Source organism: Mus caroli, unplaced genomic scaffold (genome assembly GCF_978045245.1).
Source record: "Mus caroli unplaced genomic scaffold, Mus_caroli_1 scaffold_14, whole genome shotgun sequence".
Lineage (NCBI taxonomy): Eukaryota > Metazoa > Chordata > Mammalia > Rodentia > Muridae > Mus > Mus caroli.
In genome coordinates this window covers 57,911,361-57,935,634 of record NW_028227269.1, presented here as the reverse complement: position 1 = coordinate 57,935,634, position 24,274 = coordinate 57,911,361, and the positions used below count along the sequence as shown (strand labels likewise).

General features: G+C 39.3%; 2 non-coding genes across 2 annotated transcripts; one reads left to right on the top strand and one right to left on the bottom strand.

The window, feature by feature from the left end:
- Positions 1-15,678: 15,678 nt before the first annotated feature.
- LOC115032836 (small nucleolar RNA SNORA3/SNORA45 family) lies at positions 15,679-15,809 on the bottom strand. Its single transcript, XR_003838496.1, has one exon. It is a non-coding gene; the product is annotated as a small nucleolar RNA SNORA3/SNORA45 family (small nucleolar RNA).
- A 7,043-nt stretch (positions 15,810-22,852) lies between these two features.
- LOC115032859 (small nucleolar RNA SNORA17) lies at positions 22,853-22,983 on the top strand. The gene has a single exon (XR_003838518.1). It is a non-coding gene; the product is annotated as a small nucleolar RNA SNORA17 (small nucleolar RNA).
- The last annotated feature ends 1,291 nt before the right edge of the window (positions 22,984-24,274 follow it).

Genomic DNA, 24,274 nt, shown 5'->3' with positions numbered 1-24,274 from the left:
AGATAGTATGTAGCTACTTTGCATTATTTAGCCATAATAACGTAAGAGGGGAGCTATTTTATCTTGGTTGGTTGGTTGTCCCCATGAACTTGAGTAGAACACAATGGTAGTAGCACTAGCGTGTAGCATATACAGCTTAGTTCTTGGCATTGGTTATGTATGGCAGACACTGTTCATACCATGGCCAACTAAGAAACAGAAAATATAACAGAAAGCACAGGATCTGGTGCAACCTTTGAAAGCCTGCCCCCAAGTGACCTCACTTCCACCAGGCAATTCCCACCACATAAGACTTCTATAGCCTGTCGAAAATAGCATCACCAGCTGGGGTACAAATGCTCAAAACATGAGCCTGTAGAGAACATTTGGAGATCAAGCCCTAACCACAGGTAGGATAAAGTTAGATTGAAAAATAATAGTACAGTTTAATATTATTATGGGAAGAGAAATATTTTCTTCCATAGCAAAACAAATGTAGTAGGCAGCTCAAAGAATGATAAATCATTTCACCAATCTTCTGTGTACCTCTCCCCTAACAAATCATTTTGAGGAAAAAGAATGCTCTCCGTAGGATGATATTGTTGGATACCTGAAGAAGCATTAAGAATATTGTTATGGGGTATATTTATGTATTCTGGAATATGTCTCACACACACACACACACACACACACATATATGCCAGTTACAATAATTAATGAAAGGAAGCCATGAGATTTTTAAAATATTTTTATTTGGTTATTTATTATATTTATATGAGTACACTGTAACTGTCTTCAGACATACCAGAAGAGGGCATAAGATCCCATTACAAATGGTTGTGAGCCACCATGTGGTTGCTGAGAATTGAACACAGGACCTCTGGAAGAATAGTCAGTGCTCTTAAGCTAAGTGCTAAGGCCATGAATTTGAAGAAGAGCAAAAGCAGCTATATGAGATGGTTTGAAAGGAGGAAAGAGAAGGGGGAACTGACACAATTTTAATCCCATAAAAAGAAAAGAATCTTTTTTTAAATGCTGTACTATAGCAGAATTCTATTATTCCAACTGAGCTATCCTTATTTTTCCTAAAAGCATGAGACTTGGTGAACACCTTGAAGTTTAACGTCCTTTTACATCTTGACACAGATATGCAATGTGAAAATCTACCATCTTTCAGCAATTTATCAGAGTGACTGATGAACTCAGACTTTTTGCTATATCCTATTTTTTTATATTTCCATATTCATTGCTCGTGTTAGATGAAAAATTCCAAGTTAACTTATATTGCATGTCAACCCAAGCCTTGGAAGCTTTGAAAGTTTACCAGATCTTTCAAAGCAACTTAAAATTAATTCGAGGACAAGTCAGCACAGAGGGCCAAAGCTTGGCCTGGTTAGCTACTTGATGATTTCTCAACAATGAAAAGGCAAGGTGAGGGTGTCCAGAATCTGTGCAGGGGCAGAGCTGTCTGTAATGTAATGTAATAAATGAAGTAGTAATCTGGAGCTTCCAGTGAACATTTCTATTTTAACAATTTTAGTCCCCGTGATAAAAAAGACAACAAATTACTTATATCTGTATGAAAGCTTTTCAAGAAAAACCTTATGGAAAATAGTAATTGTATGTAGTTGCCTACTGTGATCTTCCTGAAACCTTGTTAGAAGCATTAAAAAGTAAAATTTCTACAAAAAGTCCTTGCCTACTTTTAAGTGACTGCCTATGCAAATAATTTTTTTCCAAAAGTTATTTACTCTTACAATACTTGCTAAAGCTCTTGGAATTCAGTCACACCATTCTCTTTGTGGTTCATACTGTTGGAATAACAGTTGTCACAGTGAAGGAATGTCTAGATAAAATGTCATAAAGTTACTAAGCACTTAATAATTTTCCAGGACTATTTATATATTTTGCAGTACAACAGTTGTTTTAGAATTTAACATCCCAATTTACAACTAGAAAATATTGAGTAGTATTTCTAGGACCAGAGTAATATTCTGCCCAGACAAAACCAAGTTTTTCTTTGGGAGTTACTAAGTACTTCTAACTTGGTCTTCAACGAATTCCAGAAGTAAATGCCTGGTGAACATCAGACGTCCAAGAACTAGATTCCAATGCTCTTGTTTAGTCACCTTCCAACCACAGCTTGCAGTCTCAATAAACTTGGACCCCCCTGAGATTTCTCAAATATTGGACTACCAACCAGGCAGCATACACTAGCTGATATGAGGTCCCCAACACACTAACTGGTCTGTGTTCACTCAGAGATGATGGACCTAACCCTAAAGATACTGGAGCCCACAGGGAGTTTAGAAGTCAGGTGGAGTGGGGAGTAGGGACATCCACGTGAAGACAGGGGGTTGGGAAGAAGGTATGGGATGTGGGACAGTTGGAGGGTAGATGAGGGGGGATAAAATGTGGAGTGTACAAAAAAATAAATTAATTAAAATTAAAAAAAGAAGAGGAAAAATACTGATTGTAAAAGAAAAGGAAAAAAGAAAAAAAATCATAGGCAAAGAGGGTAGATTATTGGCCATCATTGCCTAAAGGGTAGATATTTTCAACAATAAATAGAAAAAGCTTGTTGTTGGCTACAATCACCATAATTATAGATATAAATATCTGCTGGAAACAAGTTTTAAGCCTGTGTAGTGCTCTGGCCTTGGTGTTTCTTATCCACTCACATTCATATGTTGACATTCTACTTCCCACAACTCGTGATGATGCTGACCTTTGGCCTACTCACTTTCCATAAGTTGGATTAATAACCTTGTAAAAGGAATACCTTTCTCTTCTAACAAAATAGGTAACAGCTCGACATAGGAGGTGGGTTCTGGCCAGGCACCAAGTCCACAGGCAGTTCAACCTTTGGTTTCCTGGTCTGCCACTCTGTAAGAAATAACCTCTTATATAATTTATAAGATATGCAGCTCATAGTATTGATTTATAGTAGTTCAAACAGACCAAGATGAAACATCAGAGCATTTCCCATCTTAACTCTATAACCAATATTAAACCATCAATTTTACTTTATCTGAACAAAAATGAAGTTCCGTCTTTTAAGATACAGTTTTGTTAAATAATCTGCCAAAATTTTTACTTAAAGTAGTCAAACCCAGACCATCCGTAGAGCCAAAGGTGTGAAACTGAATTTTTCACCCAAAGTGTGAGGCAGAGCTGAACTGTGCCTGGAACTCTGGGACACTCAGAGCCAATAAATGAAGGGAACATTTTCTTCTTTGCAGGATCATTGCCCATGAGCAAGAACAATGAAGCAGCCTACAGTAGACTCACACAATGTTGTAAGAATGGGTTGGGGTTGATTATAAGGGCAAATGTGTGGACACGTTGCCCCTTCTTAGAATTGGAAACAAGCACCCATGGAAGGAGTTACATAGACATAAGTTTGGAGCTGAGACAAAAGGATGGACCATCTAGAGACTGTCATATCCAGTGATCCATCCCATAATTAGCCTCCAAACGATGACACCATTGCATATACTAGCAAGCATTTGCTGAAAGGACCCTGATATAGCTGTTTCTTGTGAGACTAGGCCGGGGCCTAGCAAACACATAGGTGGATGCTCACAGTCAGCTATTGGATGGATCACAGGGCCCCCAATGGAGAAGCTAGAGGAAGTATCCAAGGAGCTAAAGAGATCTGCAACCCTGTAGGTGCAACAATATTATGAACTAACCAGTACCCCGGAGCTTTTGACTCTAGCTGCATATGTATCAAAAGATGGCCTAGTCGGCCATCACTGGAAAGAGAGGCCCATTGGACATGCAAACTTTATATGCCCCAGTACAGGGGAACGCCATGGCCAAAAAATGGGAATTAGTGGGTAGGGAAGTGGAGGGGGCGGGTATGGGGGACTTTTGGGATAGCATTGGAAATGTAATTGAGGAAAGTACGTAATAAAAAAAGGGCAAATGTGTGAAACAACAGATTCAATGCAGATGCTGTTTATGAACGTTTGTAAGGAAAATTATGGTGGTAGCAATGTGGCAGAGGGATGAGGGAGGAGCAAGGCTTAAGATAAAACAACAGAGATGAAATAATAAATGTCATAGCTGCCATTGGTTAACTCTGATACATAACAGGTTCCACACGATACCAATCTGAACTGGGAAAAATTAGATTCTATGAAACATAATCTATAATGAACATTGATAGCATACTCCAAAACTTCTAGGAGTCAGGACTGTGAAGGAGGCTACTCAAAAGGGACACACTAGGTTTCTACCAGCTATTATTGGTCATGGCTGTGGCAATCACTGGTAGGCATGGAATTTCTTGGAATAAATTCTGCCTTTGGACAAGACACAGCCACATTGTGCCTCACGTTTCTTGATGTGGTAACTTCAGAAAGTATTAGTACTTACCCCAACATAGGAATGATGGGATAGACATATGGCTCAGAGGTTAAGCACTTAAAAGCTCTTCCAGGGACCAGAGTTCTGTTTCCAGCACCCACATCAGGTAGCTCTATCTCTAAAGGATGGAATGCCCTCATCTGGCCAACACACACACACACACACACACACACACACACACACACACACACACACACACCTTTTAAAACAGGAATTGAATGCATTATCACACACAAAGGAGTTAGAAAGTTTCCCAGTATAAACAGTAAGGACTGAATGTTTTACTGTTACTATGGTATTTTCCTTTTACTGAAGGGATATGATGTTAGTTATATACCAATGGTAATTTTAGGCAGAATGAATAGTAGGTACAACATTAGAAGAAAGGGCATGCCAATTTCAAAAATGCTGGGCATAAAAATGTAAACTGAGATATACCAACAAACTAAGATGAAGGGGTAGACAGGTATAGTCAAAGGCATCAGAAACTTTCCAGTTTTCAGCTTCCTCTACTTTTCTTTGTTTCCTTGTCCTTCATCTATGGGCAATGATTTCGTTTGATAGCAGAAGCAGCCACAAGTTCAAGTACTCAGGGATTACAGAGTGAGCCACCAGGCCTGCTTTATAATATTCTTTCCATTTTAGAAAACAATCCCTTAGGAGCCAGGAGTGTAGTAGGTTAGTGGTAGAATGCTTATCTGTGTATGTAAGGCTCTGAGTTCAAATCACTTTGCTTTAGCTACATCACAATGGATACTTTCTGAGCTGTTTTTGTTCTCAGGATGGGTTTTTTTTTTCATTCCATATCCAATTCTTACTTTAATTTCTTTGGATTTCCACCTTTTAAGTCTCACTTATTTTGTGTCTCTCAAGCATGAGCAAAATCTGTCTTCCCCTTTCCTGTCTAATTCCTCATCCTAACACTCAAAGTGACTTTCGGCTTGGAACACAAATCTCAGCCATCTGAGTGCCTTCAATATGTAATCAGGAATAATTTTCTCCACATATCTGATCCTTTTCAGTGCCTCTAAGTGATTACAATAAATCTTTGGATTGTGTCTAGAGCATCCTTGTGCTTCAGACTATGCTTTATTTTATTACCTTCAAAGTCTTGTATGATGCCAAGTCCTTCCAAATGTGTGCATCTTTCATGGTAGCAAGCCCATGCAAGTCACATAGACAGCATTGCTCACGATGCCTCTCTGGGGTCCTTTTGCATAAGCTTCCTAAGAATTCATCTTTCTACAGCATAGGCTTTGTTTTACTTTTCAAGGGGAGTAAAAGAATGAATAAAATTCAGAGACGTCTCTAATTCTAATGCACTTCCCACTCCAAATCTTTCCTCTCCTTACACACTGTTATAAAAAGCTTCAGTGTTCATCAGATCCAGAAATGTTTTTTGTCAAATTGTTATGAAGTAATTAATGCTATTCACAGTTATTTCACATCCCGAAAAATAATATAAAGGTGTAGTGGTCTATGATATAAAGAACGGAGAATGCCACAAAGTTATTGGCTGTCTTAATTTTTAAATCTTATTTTTATTATGAAGCTAAATATATGCTTATGAGCCTACTTTCCTAATTCAGGGACATTTGAGTCAGAGTGCCAAAAAAGGCTAATAATGACTTTGTATATATAATCTTTCTAGTCACTTTCCAGTAAATACATTTATTTAACATTTATATTTTTGTGCAAAAACAGTTTAAGTGTCACCTCTTTTGAGTATAATTTTGCTAAAATGACATATATTGCATATTTACAACGTGCTAAGAGATTCACAGAAGTAGTTTCATTTCATAATGACAACCATGTGTCAGGATCCTATCTTATTCTAGCATTATAAAATATAAGGTAGTTTTGCTCATTTTGCAAATAGAGAAATTATTGTGTGAAGCTGCTGCTATGGGTTAGTATTCATTCAAATAGGACCTGGGCAGGAATTAATTCCAGTGATAGTTAATATGTCCATGCCTATCCTCACTAATCCAAATGCTCACAATCCACATCTATGAGGAAAGAATACAAATGTAGCCACCACCCCCCCCAAAGAGATTATTCTGTTCTATCAAAATGTGAGAACCGTTGTGTCTTTGCAACTACTGCTGGATTGTCTCATCTGACATAATCAATATCATACTTGATCACTATGTTGTGTGGGGCGTCAGAGTAACTCTCACGCAGGACTAGATGGACAGATCCAAAGTCAGACTCCCAAGGAGAGAAACAGATCGTCTCACTGCTTCTCCTGGAGATACCTAACAGCCTTTGTAGTACAATTTCCAGCTTTAACTTAACTATGTCACATGCCTGCTAGCTTTTATTATTGTCACCTTTAACTTATAAATGACATTAATCCAAGGTAGTGAGTATAGAACCTTCCCTTGTCAACCTATTCAACCATGCCTGCCATTCCCAGGACAGAAATGATCACAGTTTGCCACATCCAGGATGGACCCAGAACTCACTCTCCTTGGATACCAGGGAAAGACTATATTTTATTTGAAAATTTCATAGTTTGTATTTTTTACTTCAGAGTAACATGGTTCTTCTAGAATGTGTGTGTGTGTGTGTGTGTGTGTGTGTGTGTGTGTGTGTGTCAGTGTGTGTGCACACACGCATGCTCACACACACACACATTTGAGAGGGACATAGAGTACACAATATTTGTTACATTGTCAAGACATGTCTGGAAGGTATTCTACATCATAACATATGTCATATGTGATGAAAATGTTTAAACATGGTATCAAAATTAAGTTAGAGGCTAAATTATATCCCTAAATTGTGATGATACACACTAAACCTCATGATAAAACTGAATATAGAAAAGCTAACAGCTTCTGAGTCAGGCTTAAGCCACAGAGCTTCTGGGGCAGACCACATTTCAGGTTCCAGACATACTGGCACCTTCCCTGCCAGAGGAGAGGTGTCCTCCCCGCCCTGGAGGACTTCACCACAGCATCTGGGGGAGCCATATTGGGTTCCCGAATTCCACCAAGACTGGTCTGCGCAGGTGAGAGTGTGGACTGCAGAGGCTAACATCTTCTGGGTCAAGCAGAACCCACAGAGCTTCTGGGGCAGACCTTTTTTCAGGCTCCAGACATCCAGACTCCTTCACTGCCAGAGGAGACATGTCCAGCCCGCCAGAGAGGGCTTTGCCACAGTAGCTGGAGGAGATATCTTGGTTCCCGGATTCTGCCAAGACTACTCTGCACAGGTGAGAGTGTGGACTACAGAAGATACACAGATTCTGGGACAGCCCTGTTTCTGGCCTTCATCTTCTGCCAGGAGGCAGATCCAAACTCCAAATATCTGTCCACCTTCCCTGCAAGAGGAGAGCTTGCCTGCAGAGAGTGCTCTAACCACTGAAACTCAGGAGAGAGCTAGTCTTCCAGGTTTGCTGATAGAGGCTAACAGAATCACGAGAGGAACAAGCTCTTACCGGAGACAACCATAACAACTAACTCCAGAGATTACCAGATTGGGAAAGGCAAATGTAAGAATCTTACTAACAGAAATCAAGACCACTTATCATCATCAGAACCCAGCACTCACACCTCAGCCAGACCTGGATACCCCAACACATCCAAAAAGATAGACCCAGATTTAAAAGCATATCTCATGATGTTGGTAGAGGACATCAAGAAGGACTTTAATAACTCACTTAAAGAAATACAGGACAACACTGCTAAAGAGTTAGAAGTCCTTAAAGAAAAACAGGAAAACACATCCAAACAGTTGATGGAAATGAACAAAACCATACTAGACCTAAAAAGGGAAGTAGACACAATAAAGAAAAACCAAAGTGAGGCAACGCTGCAGATAGAAACCCTAGGAAAGAAATGTGGAAACATAGATGCAAGCATCAGCAACAGAATACAAGAGATGGAAGAGAGAATCTCATGTGCAGAAGATTCCATAAAGAACATCGGTACAGCAATCAAATAAAATGCAAAAAGATCCTAACTCAAAACATTCAGGAAATCCAGGAAAAAATGAGAAGACCAAACCTACAGATACTAGGAGTAGATGAGAATGAAGATTTTCAACATAAAGGGCCAGCAAATATCTTCAACAAAATTATAGAAGAAAACTTCCCAATATTAAACAAAGAGATGCCTATGAACATACAAGAAACCTACAGAACTCCAAATAGACTGGACCAGAAAAGAAATTAATCCTGACACATAATAATCAGAACAACAAATGCACTAAATAAAGATAGAAAATTAAAAGCAGTAAGAGAAAAGGTCAAGTAACATATAAAGGCAGGCCTATCAGAATTACACCAGACTTTTCACCAGAGACTATGAAAGCCAGAAGAGCCTGGACAGATGTTATACAGACACTAAGAGAATACAAATGCCAGCCCAGGCTACTATACCCAGCCAAACTATCAATTACCATAGATGGAGAAAACAAAGTATTCCAGGACAAAACCAAATTCATACATTATCTTTCCATGAATCCAGCCCTTCAAAGGATAATAACAGAAAAAAAAAAAAAAACCAATACAAGGATGTAAACCACATCCTAGAAAAAGCAAGAAAGTAATCCTTCAACAAACTGAAAAGAAGACAGCCACAAGAACAGAATGACAACTCTAACAACAAAAATAATAGGAAGCAACAATTACTTTTCCTTAATATCTCTTAATATCAATGGACTCAATTCCCCCAATAAAAAGACAGAGACTAACAGACTGGCTATACAAACAGGACCCAACATTTTGCTACTTACAGGAAACCCATCTCAGGGAAAAAGACAGACACTACCTCAGAAAGAAAGGCTGGAAAACAATTTTCCAAGCAAATGGTCTGAAGAAACAAGCTGGAGTGGCCATTTTAATATCTTATAAAATCGACTTCCAACTAAAAGTTATCAAAAAAGACAAGGAGGGGCACTTCATACTGATCAAAGATAAAATATTCCAAGAGAAACTCTCTATACTGAATAACTATGCTCCAAATGCAAGGAGAGCCACATTCATTAAAGAGATGTTAGTAAAGCTCAAACCACACATTGCACCTCACACAATAATAGTGGGAGACTTCAACACACCACTCTCATCAATGGACAGATCGGAGAAACAAAAACTAAACAGGGAAACAGTGAAACTAACAGAAATTATGAAGTAAATGGATTTATCAGATATCTACAGAACATTTAACCTAAAACAAAAGGATATAACTTCCTCGCATACCTCATGATACCTTCTCCAAAATTGACGATATAATTGGTCACAAAACAAGCCTCAACATACACAAAAATATTTAAATTGTCCCATACATCCAATCAGATCACCATGGACTAAGGCTGATCTTCAATAACAACATAAATAATACAACGGCAACATTTACGTGGAAACTGAACAACCCTCTTCTCAATGATACCTTGGACAAGGAAGGAATAAAGAAAGAAAATAAAGACTTTTTAGAGTTTAATGAAAATGAAGCCACAACATACCCAAACCTATGGGACACAATGAAACCATTTCTAAAAGGGAAACTCATAGCTATGAATGCCTCCAAAAAGAAACTAGAGAGAGCACACACTAGCAGCTTGACAACACACCTAAAAGCTCTAGAACAAAAGGAAGCAAATACACCCAAGAGGAATAGATGGCATGAAATAATCAAACTCAGGGGTTAAATCAAGCAAGTGGAAAAAAGAACTATTCAAAGAATCAACCAATCCAGGAGCTGGTTCTTTGAGAAAATCAACAAGATAGATAAACCCTTAGCTAGACTCACTAGAGGGCATAGGGAAAGTATTCTTATTAACAAAATCAGAAATGAAAAGGGAGACATAACAACAGATCCTGAAGAAATCCAAAACACAATCAGATCCTTCTACAAAAGGCTATACTCAACAAAACTGGAAAACCTAGATGAAATGGACAAGTTTCTAGACAGATACCAGGTACCAAAGTTTAATCAAGATCAGGTTAATGATCTAAACATTCCCATATCCCCTAAAGAAATAGAAGCAGTCATTATTAGTCTCCCAACCAAAAAAAGCCCAGGACCAGATGGGTTTAGTGCAGAGTTCTATCAGACCTTCAAAGATCTAGTCCCAGTTCTTCATAAACTATTCCACAAAATAGAAACAGAAGGTACTCTACCCAACTCATTCTATGAAGCCACAATTACTCTGATACCTAAACCACAAAAAGACCCAACAAAGATAGAGAACTTCAGACCAATTTCCCTTATGAATATCGATGCAAAAATCCTCAATAAATTTCTCGCTAACCGAATCCAAGAACACATCAAAACAATCATCCATCCTGACCAAGTAGGTTTCATCCCAGGGATGCAAGGATGGTTCAATATATAGAAATCCATCAATGTAATCCAGTATATAAACAAACTCAAAGACAAAAACCACATGATCATTTCGTTAGATGCTGAGAAAGCCTTTGAAAAAATCCAACACCCCTTCATGATAAAAATCTAGGAAAGATCAGGAATTCAAGGCCCATACCTAAACATGATAAAAGCAATCTACAGCAAACCAGGAGCCAATATCAAAGTAAATGGTGAGAAGCTGGAAGCAATCCCACTAAAATCAGGGACTAGACAAGGCTGTCCACTCTCTCCCTACCTATTCAACATTGTACTTGAAGTCCTAGCCAGAGCAATTAGACAACAAAAGGAGATCAAGGGGATTCATATTAGAAAAGATGAAGTCAAAATATCACTCTTTGCAGATGATATGATAGTATATATAAGGGACCCTAAAAATTCCACCAGAGAACTCCTAAGCCTGATAAACAGCTTCAATGAAGTAGCTGGATATAAAATTAACTAAAGCAAGTCAATGGCCTTTCTGTACACAAAGGATAAACAGGCTGAGAAGGAAATTAGGGAAACAACACCCTTCTCAATAGTCACAAACAATATAAAATACCTTGGCGTGACTCTAACTAAGGAAGTGAAAGAACTGTATGACAAGAACTTCAAGTCTCTGAAGAAAGAAATTAAAGAAGATCTCAGAAGATGGAAAGACCTCCCATGCTCATGGATTGGCAGGATCAATATTGTAAAAATGGCTATCTTGCCAAAAGCAATCTACAGATTCAATGCAATCCCCATCAAAATTCCAACTCAATTCTTCAACGAATTAGAAAGGGCAATCTGCAAATTCATCTGGAACAAGAAAAAATCTAGGATAGTAAAAACTCTTCTCAAGGATAAAAGATCCTCTGGTGGAATCACGATGCCTGACCTAAAGCTGTACTATAGAGCAATTGTGATAAAAACTGCATGGTACTGGTATAGCAACAGACAAGTAGACCAATGGAACAGAATTGAAGACCCTGAGATGAACCCACACACCTATGGTCACTTGATCTTCGACAAGGGAGCTAAAACCATCCGGTGGAAAAAGGACAGCATTTTTAACAAATGGTGCTGGCACAACTGGTGGATATCATGTAGAAGAATGTGAATTGATCCATTCCTATCTCCTTGTACTAAGGTCAAATCTAAGTGGATCAAGGAACTCCACATAAAACCAGAGACACTGAAACTTATAGAGGAGAAAGTGGGGGAAAGCCTCGAAGATATGGGCACAGGGGGAAAATTCCTGAATAGAACAGCAATGGCTTGTGCAGTAAGATCGAGAATCGACAAATGGGACCTCATAAAATTGCAAAGCTTCTGTAAGGCAAAAGACACTGTCAGTAAGGCAAAAAGGCCACCAACAGATTGGGAAAGGATCTTTACCTATCCTAAATCAGATAGGGGACTAATATCCAATATATATAAAGAATTCAAGAAGGTGGACTCCAGAAAATCAGATAACACCATTAAAAAATGGGGCTCAGAGCTAAAAAAGGAATTCTCAGCTGAGGACTACGGAATGGCTGAGAAGCACGTGAAAAAATGTTCAGCATCCTTAATCATCAGGGAAATGCAAATCAAAAGAACCCTGAGATTCCACCTCACACCACCCAGAATGGCTAAGATCAAAAATTCACGTAACAGCAGATGCTGATGAGGTTGTTGAGAAAGAGAAACATTCCTCCATTGTTGGTGGAATTGCAAACTTGTACAATCACTCTGGAAATCAGTCTGGCGGTTCCTCAGAAAATTGGACATAGTATTACTGGAGGATCTTGCAATACCTCTCCTGGGCATATATCCAGAAGATGTTCCAACTGGTAAGAAGGTCACATTCTCTACTATGTTCATAGAAGCCTTATTTGTAATAGCCAGAAGCTGGAAAGAACCCAGATGCCCCTCAACAGAGGAATGGATACAGAAAATGTGGTACATTTACACAATGGAGTACTACTCAGCTATTAAAAAGAATGAATTTATGAAATTCCTAGCCAAATGGATGGACCTGGAGGGCATCATCCTGAGTGAGGTAACCCAATCACAAAAGAAGTCACATGGTATGTACTCACCGATAAGTGGATATTAGCCCAGAAACTTAGAATACCCAAGATAAAAGATACAATTTGCAAAACACATGAAACTCAAGAAGAATGAAGAGTTTGACACTTTGCTCCCTCTTAGAATTGGGAACAAAACATCCATGGAAGGAGTTACAGAGATAAAGATTGGAGCTGAGACAAAAGGATGGACCATCTAGAGACTGCCATACCCGGGGATCCATCCCATAATCAGCCCCCAAACGCTAACACCATTGCACACACTAGGAAGATGATGCTGAAAGGACCCTGATAGAGCTGTCTCTTGTGAGGCTATGCCAGGGCCTAGCAAACACATAAGTGGAGGCTCACAATCAGCTATTGGACAGAACACAGGGCCCCCAATGGAGGAGCTAGAGAAAGTACCCAAGGAGCTAAAGGGTTCTGCAATCCTATAGGTGGAACAACAATATGAACTAACCAGTACCACCAGGAGCTCGTGTCTCTAGCTGCATATGTATCAGAAGATGATGGAAAGAGAAGCCCATTGGTCTTGCAAACTTTATATGCCTCAGTACAGGGGAACGACAGGGCCAAGAAGTGGGAGTGGGGTGGGAGGGGAGTTGGGGGGAGGGTTTGGGGGACTTATGGGGTAGCATTGGAAATGTAAATGAAGAAAATACCTAATTAATAAAAAAAAACTGAATATCAATCTGAGCTCACTATGGATAGTGTGGATAATTTGGTTTTTGATTTGAAGCCACCTTGGTATCACAGCTTCCTGTTCTTTTGTGGGTTTTTTTGTTTTTTGGGGATTTTTTTGACATTTTCATGTTTCTATAGAACTGGACATTGGAGTCTTAGTTTAACCATCTGAGCCTGTGAGACTGCATTAAAATAGGGTCATTCCCAAAGCACTGGCACTACTCATCCAGACTCTGACACCATCATCTCCTCTTCTATCTCATGTTGGCTCTTCAGTGTAACACAAAACTATTATGTTATGTTTCTACCATCTTTTTTTAATTGGCTATTTTCCCTATTTACATTTCAAATGCTATCTCCTTTCCCTGTTTCCCTCCTTCCTGGAAATACCCTATCACATCCTCCCTCCCTCAGCTTCTATGAGGGTGTTCCTCCACCCACCCACTCCCACCTCCTCATCCTTGATTCCCCTACACTGGAGCATCTATCAATTCTTCACAGAACCAAGGACCTCTCCTCCCATTGATGCATGACAAGGCCATTCTCTGTTACATATGCTGCTAGAGTTATGGGTCCTTCCATGTGTACTCCTTGGTTGATGGCATAGTCCCTGGGAGCTCTGGGAGGGGGTGGGGGTTATCTGGTTGGTAGATATTGTTGCTCATCCTATGGGGATGCAAACCTCTTCAACTCCTTCAGTCCTTTCTCTAACTCCTCCATCGGGGACCTTGTGACCAGTCCAATGGTTGACTGTAAGCATCCGCCTCTGTATTTGTAAGGCTCTGGCAGGGACTCTCAGGAGATAGCCATATCAGGTTCCTTTCAGCATGTACTTCTTGGCATGCACAATTGTGTCTGGGTTTGGTAACTCTTGGGCTCAAACTCGGTAGCCAGTCCTACAGCCCCCATAGGAGGCTTCATTTCCAGGTGCTCTAGCATGCCCAGGATCTTAGGATCTGAAGTAAGGAGGACACAACACCTGTCCCAACACCACTGGGAGTAACTGGGACCAGCAGGATTCAAGGATGCAGGAACTTAGTTGTATCTACCATTGTAATTCTTAGTTTTGAGTGGTGTTGACTTCCATGAAGACTTATACAAGAAAGACTCCTAAGAAAATTACTTGAGGAGTTTGGGAGCTTAGCTCTTGTGTTAGTGAGTATAGTTGTTGAGATTTACTACAACAGGATTCTTTTTTCTAGACACATGTCCTCTTTACTGGCAGAAGAATTGTCCAAAGACACTTGCAATTCAGATACTTTTGTTATATTCCTATATATGATTCATACAAACTGATTAAAATATGATGATCATACCAATGTATAATTCAAATTTGTTATACTTATTTTTTTTTGTCTGAGAGAAACATCCTTCTACAATGTCTTAATCATATCTTCTATAGTGATTGTTTTTTCTGAACAACAAAATTCTAGAAAGTATTTCATGGCTTTTAATATATATGCACATACATATAAATACACACATGTGTTATATATTTATAGCTATACATATATGTATACACACATTTTTACATATCAAATGTTTTATATTCCTTACTATAAAGAATTCAAAATCTTCTAGAATTATTTGGGGATATATAAGTACATAGTTTTTCCACATACATTCTCTTTCCATATACACACATATATGCCCCTTATACTCTATTATATTTATATGTATATATACCATTTTTATTCTTCATATAAAATATACATATAATGGTTTTGCTCTAGCATAGCTGTTCAAAATATTTTCAAAGTAGTATTCAAACACCTTGTGGCTGACATTTATAAGTGACATAAGCTTGACATATTGAAATGTTACCAATGTTATAAAAAAGTGAACTAATGGGTTTTGAGCACATGAGCAATTTTATCATATTCATTTAGATAATATTGATACATTAAATAGCTTAATAATGCTAGCTCTATAAATGACCATTTAGCTCATCAACTCAGAAATATAATCTTTGATCAAAGCTTGTATGCAATTTATGGCCTTACTCAATTTTTTAAATATACTCTTATTGTAGAACAAATTATTTTTCAGTAAAAGAAGGAGAAATTTACTATCTAGGTAAATTTTTATTCTTGCTAAGAAAATTTTAAGTAATGAATGCCCGGCAAATGCTGTCAGTCTTGATATGTACAGTCATGAATTGGGCAGTAAAACAAAATAGCAAGGTCACTAAGGTCACATCTCCTTACAAGAAACTTATATTTCTCATTTTTTTGCCATGTTTCTGATCTGGGCACTAGAAGGGACACTGAAGGCCCCTACCAATGAATCAAGACCAGCAGATTCTCTTCGAGAACTGTAGCACACCAGGACAAGTACCATGTCAGGATGTGACTCTAGCCTCGGCACTTATATTTCTCAACCTACTTTGTTTTCAAAAGGAATAACAGGAGAGATGATATTACATCACTATAATTCTTTGTTGTGACCACTTTCTCTAGCCCTTAGAATTATGAAGAAAGAAGTATTTTGCAGGGCTGTTCATGTGGTTTAGTAGTTAAGAGTGCTTTATGCACTTCCAGAGGACCTAAACCTGGTTCCCAGCACCCACATCAGGCAGACACAGCTGTAATCTAACTCCTGATCCAGACAATCTGATACCTGATGCTTGCTCCTGGACTCCATGGGCAAGTGTGCTTGTGTGTGTGCACATGCACCCACACACAAACACATACTACACAAACAAAAATCTTTTAGAAAAGGAAAATGTTTCCCACTCAATTCTTCATAGAGTTAGAAAGGGCAATTTGCAAATTCATCGGGGATGACAAAAAACCCAGGATAGTGAAAACTATTCTCAACAATAAAAAAAACTTCTAGTAGAATCACCATTCCTGGCCTCAAGCTGTACTATAGAGCAATTATGATAAAAACTGCATGGTATTGGTAAATTGACAGACAGGTAGATCAATGGAATAGAATCGAAGACCCAGAAATGCACCCACATACCTATGGTCACTTGGTCTTTGACAAAGGAGCTAAAACCATCCAGTGAAAAAAAAGATGACATTTTCAACAAATGGTGCTGGTTCAACTGGAGGTTAGCATGTAGAAGAATGCAAATTGATCCATTCTTATCTCCTTGTACAAAGCTCAAGACCAAGTGGATTAAGGAACTCCACATAAAACCAGATACACTGAAACTTATAGAAAAAAAAAAGTAGGGAAGATCCTCAAACAAATGGGCACAGAGGAAAATTTCCTGAACAAAACACCAATAGCTTATGCTCTAAGAACAAATTTGACAAGTGGGACCCCAGAAAATTACAAAGCTTCTGTAAGGCAAAGGACACTGTCAATAGGACAAAACAACAACCAACAGATTGGGAAATGATCTTTATCAACCCTACATCTAATAGAGGGCTAATATCCAATATATACCAAGAATTCAGGAAGTTAGACTTCAGAGAACCTAATAACCTATGGGGTACAGAACTAAACAAAGAATTCTCAACTGAGGAATACCAAATGGCTGAGAAATGTTCAACATCCTTAGTCATCAGGGAAATGCAAATCGAAACAACCCTAAGATTTTACCTCACACCAGTCAGAATGGCTAAGATCAAAAACTCAAGTGACAGCAGATGCTGGCAAGGATGTGGAGAAAGAGGAACATTCCTCCATTGCTGGTGAGATTGCAAGCTGGTAAAAACACTCTGGAAATCAGTTTGGTGGTTCCTCAGAAAACTAGACATAGTACCACCTGAGAACCCATCAATACCACTCCTGGGCATTTACATAATGGAGTATTACTCAGCTATTAAAAACAATGAATTCATGAAATTCTTAGGCAAATGGATGGAACTAGAAAATATCATCCTGAATAAGGTAACCCAATCACAAAAGAACACACATGGTACGTACTCACTGATAAATGGATATTAGCCCAGAAGTTCAGAATACCCAAGATATAATTCACAGACCACATGAAGCTCAAGAAGAAGGAAGATCAAAGTGTGGATACTTAGGTCCTTCTTAGAAGGGGGAACAAAGTACCCATGGGAGGAGATACAGAGACAAAGTGTGGAGCAGTGACTGAAGGAAAGGCCATCCAGACACTGCCCCACCTGGGGATTCATCCCATATACAGTTACAAACCCCAGACACTATTGTGGATGACTAAGTGCTTGCTGCTGTCTCCTGAGAGCCTCCGCCAGTGCCTGACAAATTCAGAGGTGGATGCTCTCAGTCCACCATTGGATTGAGCACAGGATCCCCAATGGAAGAGTTAGAGAAAGGACCCAAGGAGTTTGAAGGCCCAAAGGAGGAACAACAATATGAACCAACCAGTACCCTAGAGCTCCCAGGGACTAAACCACCAATCAAAGAATACACATGAAGGGACCCATGGCTCCAGCTGCAGGGAACATAGGAGAGGGGAGGAGAGGGGAGGGGAAGGGAGGGGAGGAGAGGGGAGGGGAGGAGAGGAGAGAAGGGGAGAAAAGAGAAGAAGAGAAGAGAAGAGAAGAGGAGAGGGGAGGGGAGGGGAGGGGAGGGGAGGGGAGGGGAGGGGAAGGGAGGGGAGGGGAGGGGAGGGGAGGGAAGGAGAGAGGGGAGGGGAAGGGAGGGGAGAGGAGCACGTGTTGTGAAGACTGACTTCTTATCGCATACTTTTGGCAGCAAACTCTCAGGACATTCACAAGCTGGAAGCAGGCCTGAATGAGAAAGCCAGTCTAACCTGCAGTACCAACCCATTTGATTCATGCTTCATTGTCCTCTGAGATCTATCTCCCTCCTCTGGAAAGAGCTACTGCAGCACAGGACTCCAGAGAGAGGTGCTTTCACAGGAAGTGACATCACAGAACTCCTCTGCCTGATCTGTTTTTGCCCAGAACGCCTAATGAAAGAAGGACTCTCTCTTAAAATTACTTAAGTGATCTGGAATTTAAAATGCCCAGATGTGAGACTAGGGCAAGTTCCTCTCTAAGAATTGTGGCTTTTTGTTGATGAGGGGAAGTGTGTGTGTTTGAAAGGGGTAGAGGATCTCATTCAAATGTTTTCCTAAATATCAGAGTCTAGCATCCATATTCTGTGTGCAGTGCCTATAAAATACTGTACCAGGTACAGAGAATAATAAAGACCCTGCTCATTTATTATGCAAAAAAGAACTTTGATATGTTCATTAGTGCTGAAAACAAAGCAGACAATTCAATATCCAAAAAGTGTGTCAAAATCATAGATAGGTTAATTCTTCTTCTTTTTTTATTTTATCTTACTTGTTTTGTATGTGGGTGTGGGTGTGCCTGTGCACATTCGTGGGTGTAGGTGATTGTGTGTGTGTATGGTAGTTGTGGTGCCACCTTGAATCATGTGGTAGTTGTGGTGCCACACATTATGTGGAGGTCAGAGGACAGTGTGCAAGAGTTGGTTCTCTCCTACCATGTGGGGCCTGGAGATCAAACTCAAGTTGTCAGGCTTGGGAACAAAAGCCTTCTCCTATCCTAATGGCCTCTAGATTTGGGATAAAATAAAAATTCTTCACAACCAGCTGGAAGACTAATGATAACAGAATAAGAGATTTGATTGGCATGTTACAGTTCTGTATTCTTAGTGAGCCAGAACAGCATTTTTAGAATTTCATGTTGCAAAAGAAAGAACATACCTTTTATATATAATACATTAATGTATATATTAGAAAATGAGAAAAGCAAACCTTGAGGTGATAAAAATATTTGATAATTGTGACATGCTATGTCTCATACTAGGAATTATTGTTATTAAAGACTTGAAAAGCACTATAATATCAAGTAAAGCACAGACCCTATTAACCTCAGTATTTCTAAACCTACAATCGGGGTAAGCTTCCTGTTCAGACTCTAAGTAATATCCTGATGAGGAGCATTTCCCAAAACAATGATTTTCAAAAATCTGACCTTGAGGTTGCTAACAGGTCACTCAAAGTGGCAATCTGAAATGGGAGCAACAGGAACTCTCTGCATAGGTGGGTGGGGCCAAGGAGGCAGTGAGACATGTCCTTCCTGGCCAACAACAGGGAAGGAAGTCTAGGACAAGGGGAAGAACGAAGGAGTGGAAATCCAGGAAAGGGGCTGCTTTGAGCAGCTGTTTCCCTCCTCAGAGGAATGTAAGCTCTCTTAACCAGAAGAGTGCCACAAAGAGGCTGGCACAATAAATTTATATCTGTTCTTTTTTCACCCTTTAATTTTGGGTGCCTGGGCCATTGGCTCAAACCAGTAAATGGCAGAAATACTGAAGCATACTAGGTGATCCTATAAGGTTCATCCTTCTGGGACAGAGAGTTCGATTATGAGTTAAGAGTTGGATATAGAAAGGCAAACACTTAGCACATTAATACTAAAGTCTGTTCGGTAGATATTTTTTAATTCTACCTTATCTATTGATTCAACAAATAGTGTTCTATAGCTAATATGTGTTAAGTCCTTTTATTACAAGAAAGCTTGAAAGACTGCATGAAGGTGTAAGAAATTTAAAAGCATAAATATATTACAACTCCTCGATTAAATAGTTATGAATGGGTGGGGCAGAAATAACTATCTCTGTCTGGAAAAGCCAAGGTAGTGAAAGGAAGCATTATTCAAACTTAGTGAAGAACAACTGAAGATTTCTCTGGGCTGAGTGTTGTTAAGTCTAAAGACTATTGATAAGTCTCTGTTCCTATCAGAGAATGCTATGGAGTTATAATCACTAAAAATTAAAGAGGTACATAGAGACTTAGGACTGTACAACTCTAAATTTTGTTCTAAAACTATGACAAATTTTAATGTTATTTGGATTTGTATTTCAAAATTACTGACCATAAGGATTATTAGTAACTTTGCATCTAAATCCCAAATCCATTTTTCTTATTCCATCCCACCATCCTAGAAATGTACATTGTTCTGGCATTATCTTGAATAACTTTTTTGTTTTCTACTAAAAGATTTACAACATGATTAGGACACAGTAGCTTTGTGTGTGCTTTTGAAGCTGTCCCTACTCATACAACATAAAGCCTGCTAGAAAGGACTCCACAAAGCAGCCCAAATAGCCCGCTAGCACATTATTGTATAATAAAGAGCAACCACTTCAGTTGTATTGGATGATAACTAACAGAGCAAACTGTATAGACTTTACCCCATAGGGCTCATGTACATCTTGAGTGCCCATTTTCATAGAAACTTAATTCTTTCTCTGCTGCCTTGTCCAGCACTTTTCTCCAATTAACTTCAAAACAAGATTTCCAGCAAAAGGCTTCAGGGCACAACCTATCTTTGGGTGGCATTTAAAAATTACATGCTCTTCTCTGCCTGATTATGATCAGATCAAACTGTGAAAGAACCATTCTGGATTACTGAACATAATGAATCAAAAAAATAAAAATATGCCTGTGGGGATAAAAGTTTATCCTCCCGAGGTCTTTATTTTATCCTGGCTGATCTTCCTCAGATCAATTCTTAAAAGAAAACTTTCAAAAATAGAAACAAATGGCTTTGCCTGAAATATATTTCCTCCAACAAACAGACTTTAGGATACTCTTCATCTCTGACTTGGTAACTGAATAGCACAAGGTCCTAGGGCAGCAATACATAATGCTATTCCTTTGAGCTTTTTTTTTTTTTTTAAAGCAGGGTTCTCATCTAATCCAGGCTGACCTGGAACACACTGCATAGCCAGGGATAGCTTTGGCCTTTTGATTCTCCTACCTTTGCCTCCCAACTGCCAGGATTACAGTGCCTCCATTCCTAGCTTTATAATGCTTTTCAACAAGCATCGTCTCTAAGGAAATGTGCATCTAAGCATGCTTCAAAGATGCTAACATTGTAGCTTTGTTTGCATAGAAAATGCTGTTTTTCCTAGACAACCTTTGCCTGGTGCCTCCATTTCCCCACTCAGTGAGATCCTTTTCTTCTAGTATTGGGTAATGTATCATCTATTCGACTGACTTGCTTCCTTGTCCCCTTGTGTGCCTTCTCATTTCCTCCTGTGTTTGAATTTCCACTGAGCATCTCAATGCTGACATTTCTGACTCCTTTTCTATTTGGTGACTTATCACTTCAAATATATTCCTATAGTTCCAGAAATCAGTAAATTTATATAATATCAAATGAATAGCTACTATCATTAATGCCAGCTATTTAAAGAAATATTCAGTTTATTTTCCTGGTCATAATGTTATGGCCAAAATCTTATCACCAAAAATACAATGGAGATATAGCACTGGAAGAAGATACAGAGTTGTTCTCAGTCAACAGTGTTTCAAAGACCGATGTAAGAATTGCCCCCACCCAAGGGATAGCCCTGTATTATGTATTAAAATTCTCCTTCAAACAGATTTCTAGCCTGATTCTCATCTCAACACTCTGACCACCATCTCAACTTGTATCTTAGACATACTAGTACAACTCTAAAATAAAGAGTTCTTTCTTATTTTGTTAAAGTTAATAAATAAGTATGTGGTTATTAATTTCCTCTTCTAACCAATATAATGGTAAGTGTTTCTCCTACTGACCTCTTTAAGCACAGGCAAGGCTCAAAAACAGTAACTAATACCCAATGATGTCCCTGAATTCTCAGTCTTTCATGTTGCACTCCCCATGTGCTAGGAGTTCATGTATTGCTGAATATCAATTCCAAGTCTTTTTTCATGATAGGTAACCACTCTACAAACTAAGTTATACCCCATCTCTTCTCCTATCAACCAAAAATAAAATAGCCAATGAAAATACATGAGATAAATGAGTATGGTGGCATGCAGTTACAGTCCCACCCCTAAGAAATGGAAAAAAAAAAATCCTGTAGACTGGAAGGATGGCTAAGTGGTTAAAAGTACTTGCTGCTTTTCCATTTCCAGCATCTACATAGCAGTTTACAACCATCTGCAACTCTAGTTCCAGGAGATCCAGTGCCCTCTTCTGGCCTCTACCAGCATCAGGCATGCAAATGGTACATATAGAAACATGCAGACAAAACACTTGTAATCATAAAATAAAAATGAATTTCTTAAAAACCAGATTTCCTAAAACGAATGTGTAAGTTTTAGGATACAGGCTTCCACATACAAGATCCATGCAGGCCATTAGATCTGCTTCTATCAGCTATAGCCAATTAGAAGACCAAACTTCGAAGCAGTACAGTGTGCATAAGAGCACCAAAAAGCATAAAACACACCTTGATGTGGCAGTCCATGACTATAATTCAGGAATGTGGAAGCTGAAGAAAGTATTAATTCATAATCAGCCTGAACTACACTGTCAGACCATATCATAAACAACAACAACAAAACAAATATCACATATTCATGGATCTGAAGATTATCTCCCGGGGCTTCATATGTTGAAAAGTATTTAAATGGCAAAGACAAGGAAAAGCACAAAGAAATGCAGAGCTCAACATGTTAATTAGAAGACTGATACTCTTCAAGATTCACTATTCACTGCCCCTAGATGCATTGCAGGTATGGCTGCTGTGTCACATGTGTATCAGTAGGTGGCAGAAAGGAGAGATGATATTTCTATGCTCAGTGTCTGACCTGTGAACATCTGAATAATTAGTAACCTAACATTCCCTGAAAACAGCAAGCCTGAGACAACCACTAATCCAGTGCTGTGCAAAGACAATGGGAGAAAAACACCAGAGTGAATCCAAGACCTGAAATTTATGTCCAGGCTCTGAAATGAACACCAATCGTGTGCCATGGGACCTGCACAGGGGGCTGCCTATGATGACCACCAGTACAACATCTCAAAAACCTGGGCAAGGGGCATGCCCAAAAATCTGAGAATAAACCTGCCCAGTGCCATAAAGCACAGGTAGGTCATGGCAATATTGAGACCATTGCTGAGTTGACCCCAGATACTCAGAGAACCAGGGTACCACCAAGAGAACTAAGTAAGTGGCAGAGAGATGGGAGAGAAAGAGAAATAGGAGGATGTGGGCACAATGAAGAGAGGTAGAACTGATGACTCAAGGGTAGTGAGGAATAGCCAGTGATGCTACCTGGGACCCCAGTGGAATCCTGGCCTATGATGCCAGAAGCCACATCTGTGTCCTTGGCCCTGAAGCAGCAGGGGTCTGTTACCACCACAGTCCAGGCAGATGTGTTGGTTTGAGCTGCCACATGAGAACATATTTATATCTGCAGGCTGTGCACAAATGGCCCTCCCCATCTCCTGGGCATCTTAGAAGAGCTGGCCCTAGAATCATGAGTGCAGAACTCACTTAAGCCAGCTGTAGTACTCTTCATATGGCCCTGCATCTCACTTGAGCAGCACAGTAGAGCTGGCCCTAACTGCATGAGCCAGCCCTGAGGGCATGGGTGCAGAGGAGCTGGCAGGGCTGACCAGGCTTTGAATTAACTCACCCCAGCATCTACCCCATTGATTAACAGTGGCAGTGCTTGAAGGGGCTGATCCTATAGTTCCAAAACTATAGTATCTTCATGACAGAGTCAACAATAGGATTTCTGAGAGGAGTTCCAGTGAAATTCCAGTATTGACAATGTAGCAGAAGCCAGAGACCTTGAACCACACCAAAAGCTCATTGTAATGAGCATTTGCAAACAAAGAAGTATGGACAAAAGGGTATAGTTTGGGACATACTGTGACATACTACAGCTTCCACAACATTGTTTTTCTTCTCATTTGGGAAGATGTTGCAAGGTTTTGGTTGGGTATAAGGAGAGGGGAGATGAATGAGATTGGGGTATATGATATGAAAATCACAAAGAACCAATAAAATTTTAAAAGTAAAAAGAAAGATTCAATATTCACCAAATTGATTTATAGTTTTAATATAACCCACTAACAACTTAAAGTAATTGTAAGTATTGGCAAACTAATTCAAAAATGCCTATGA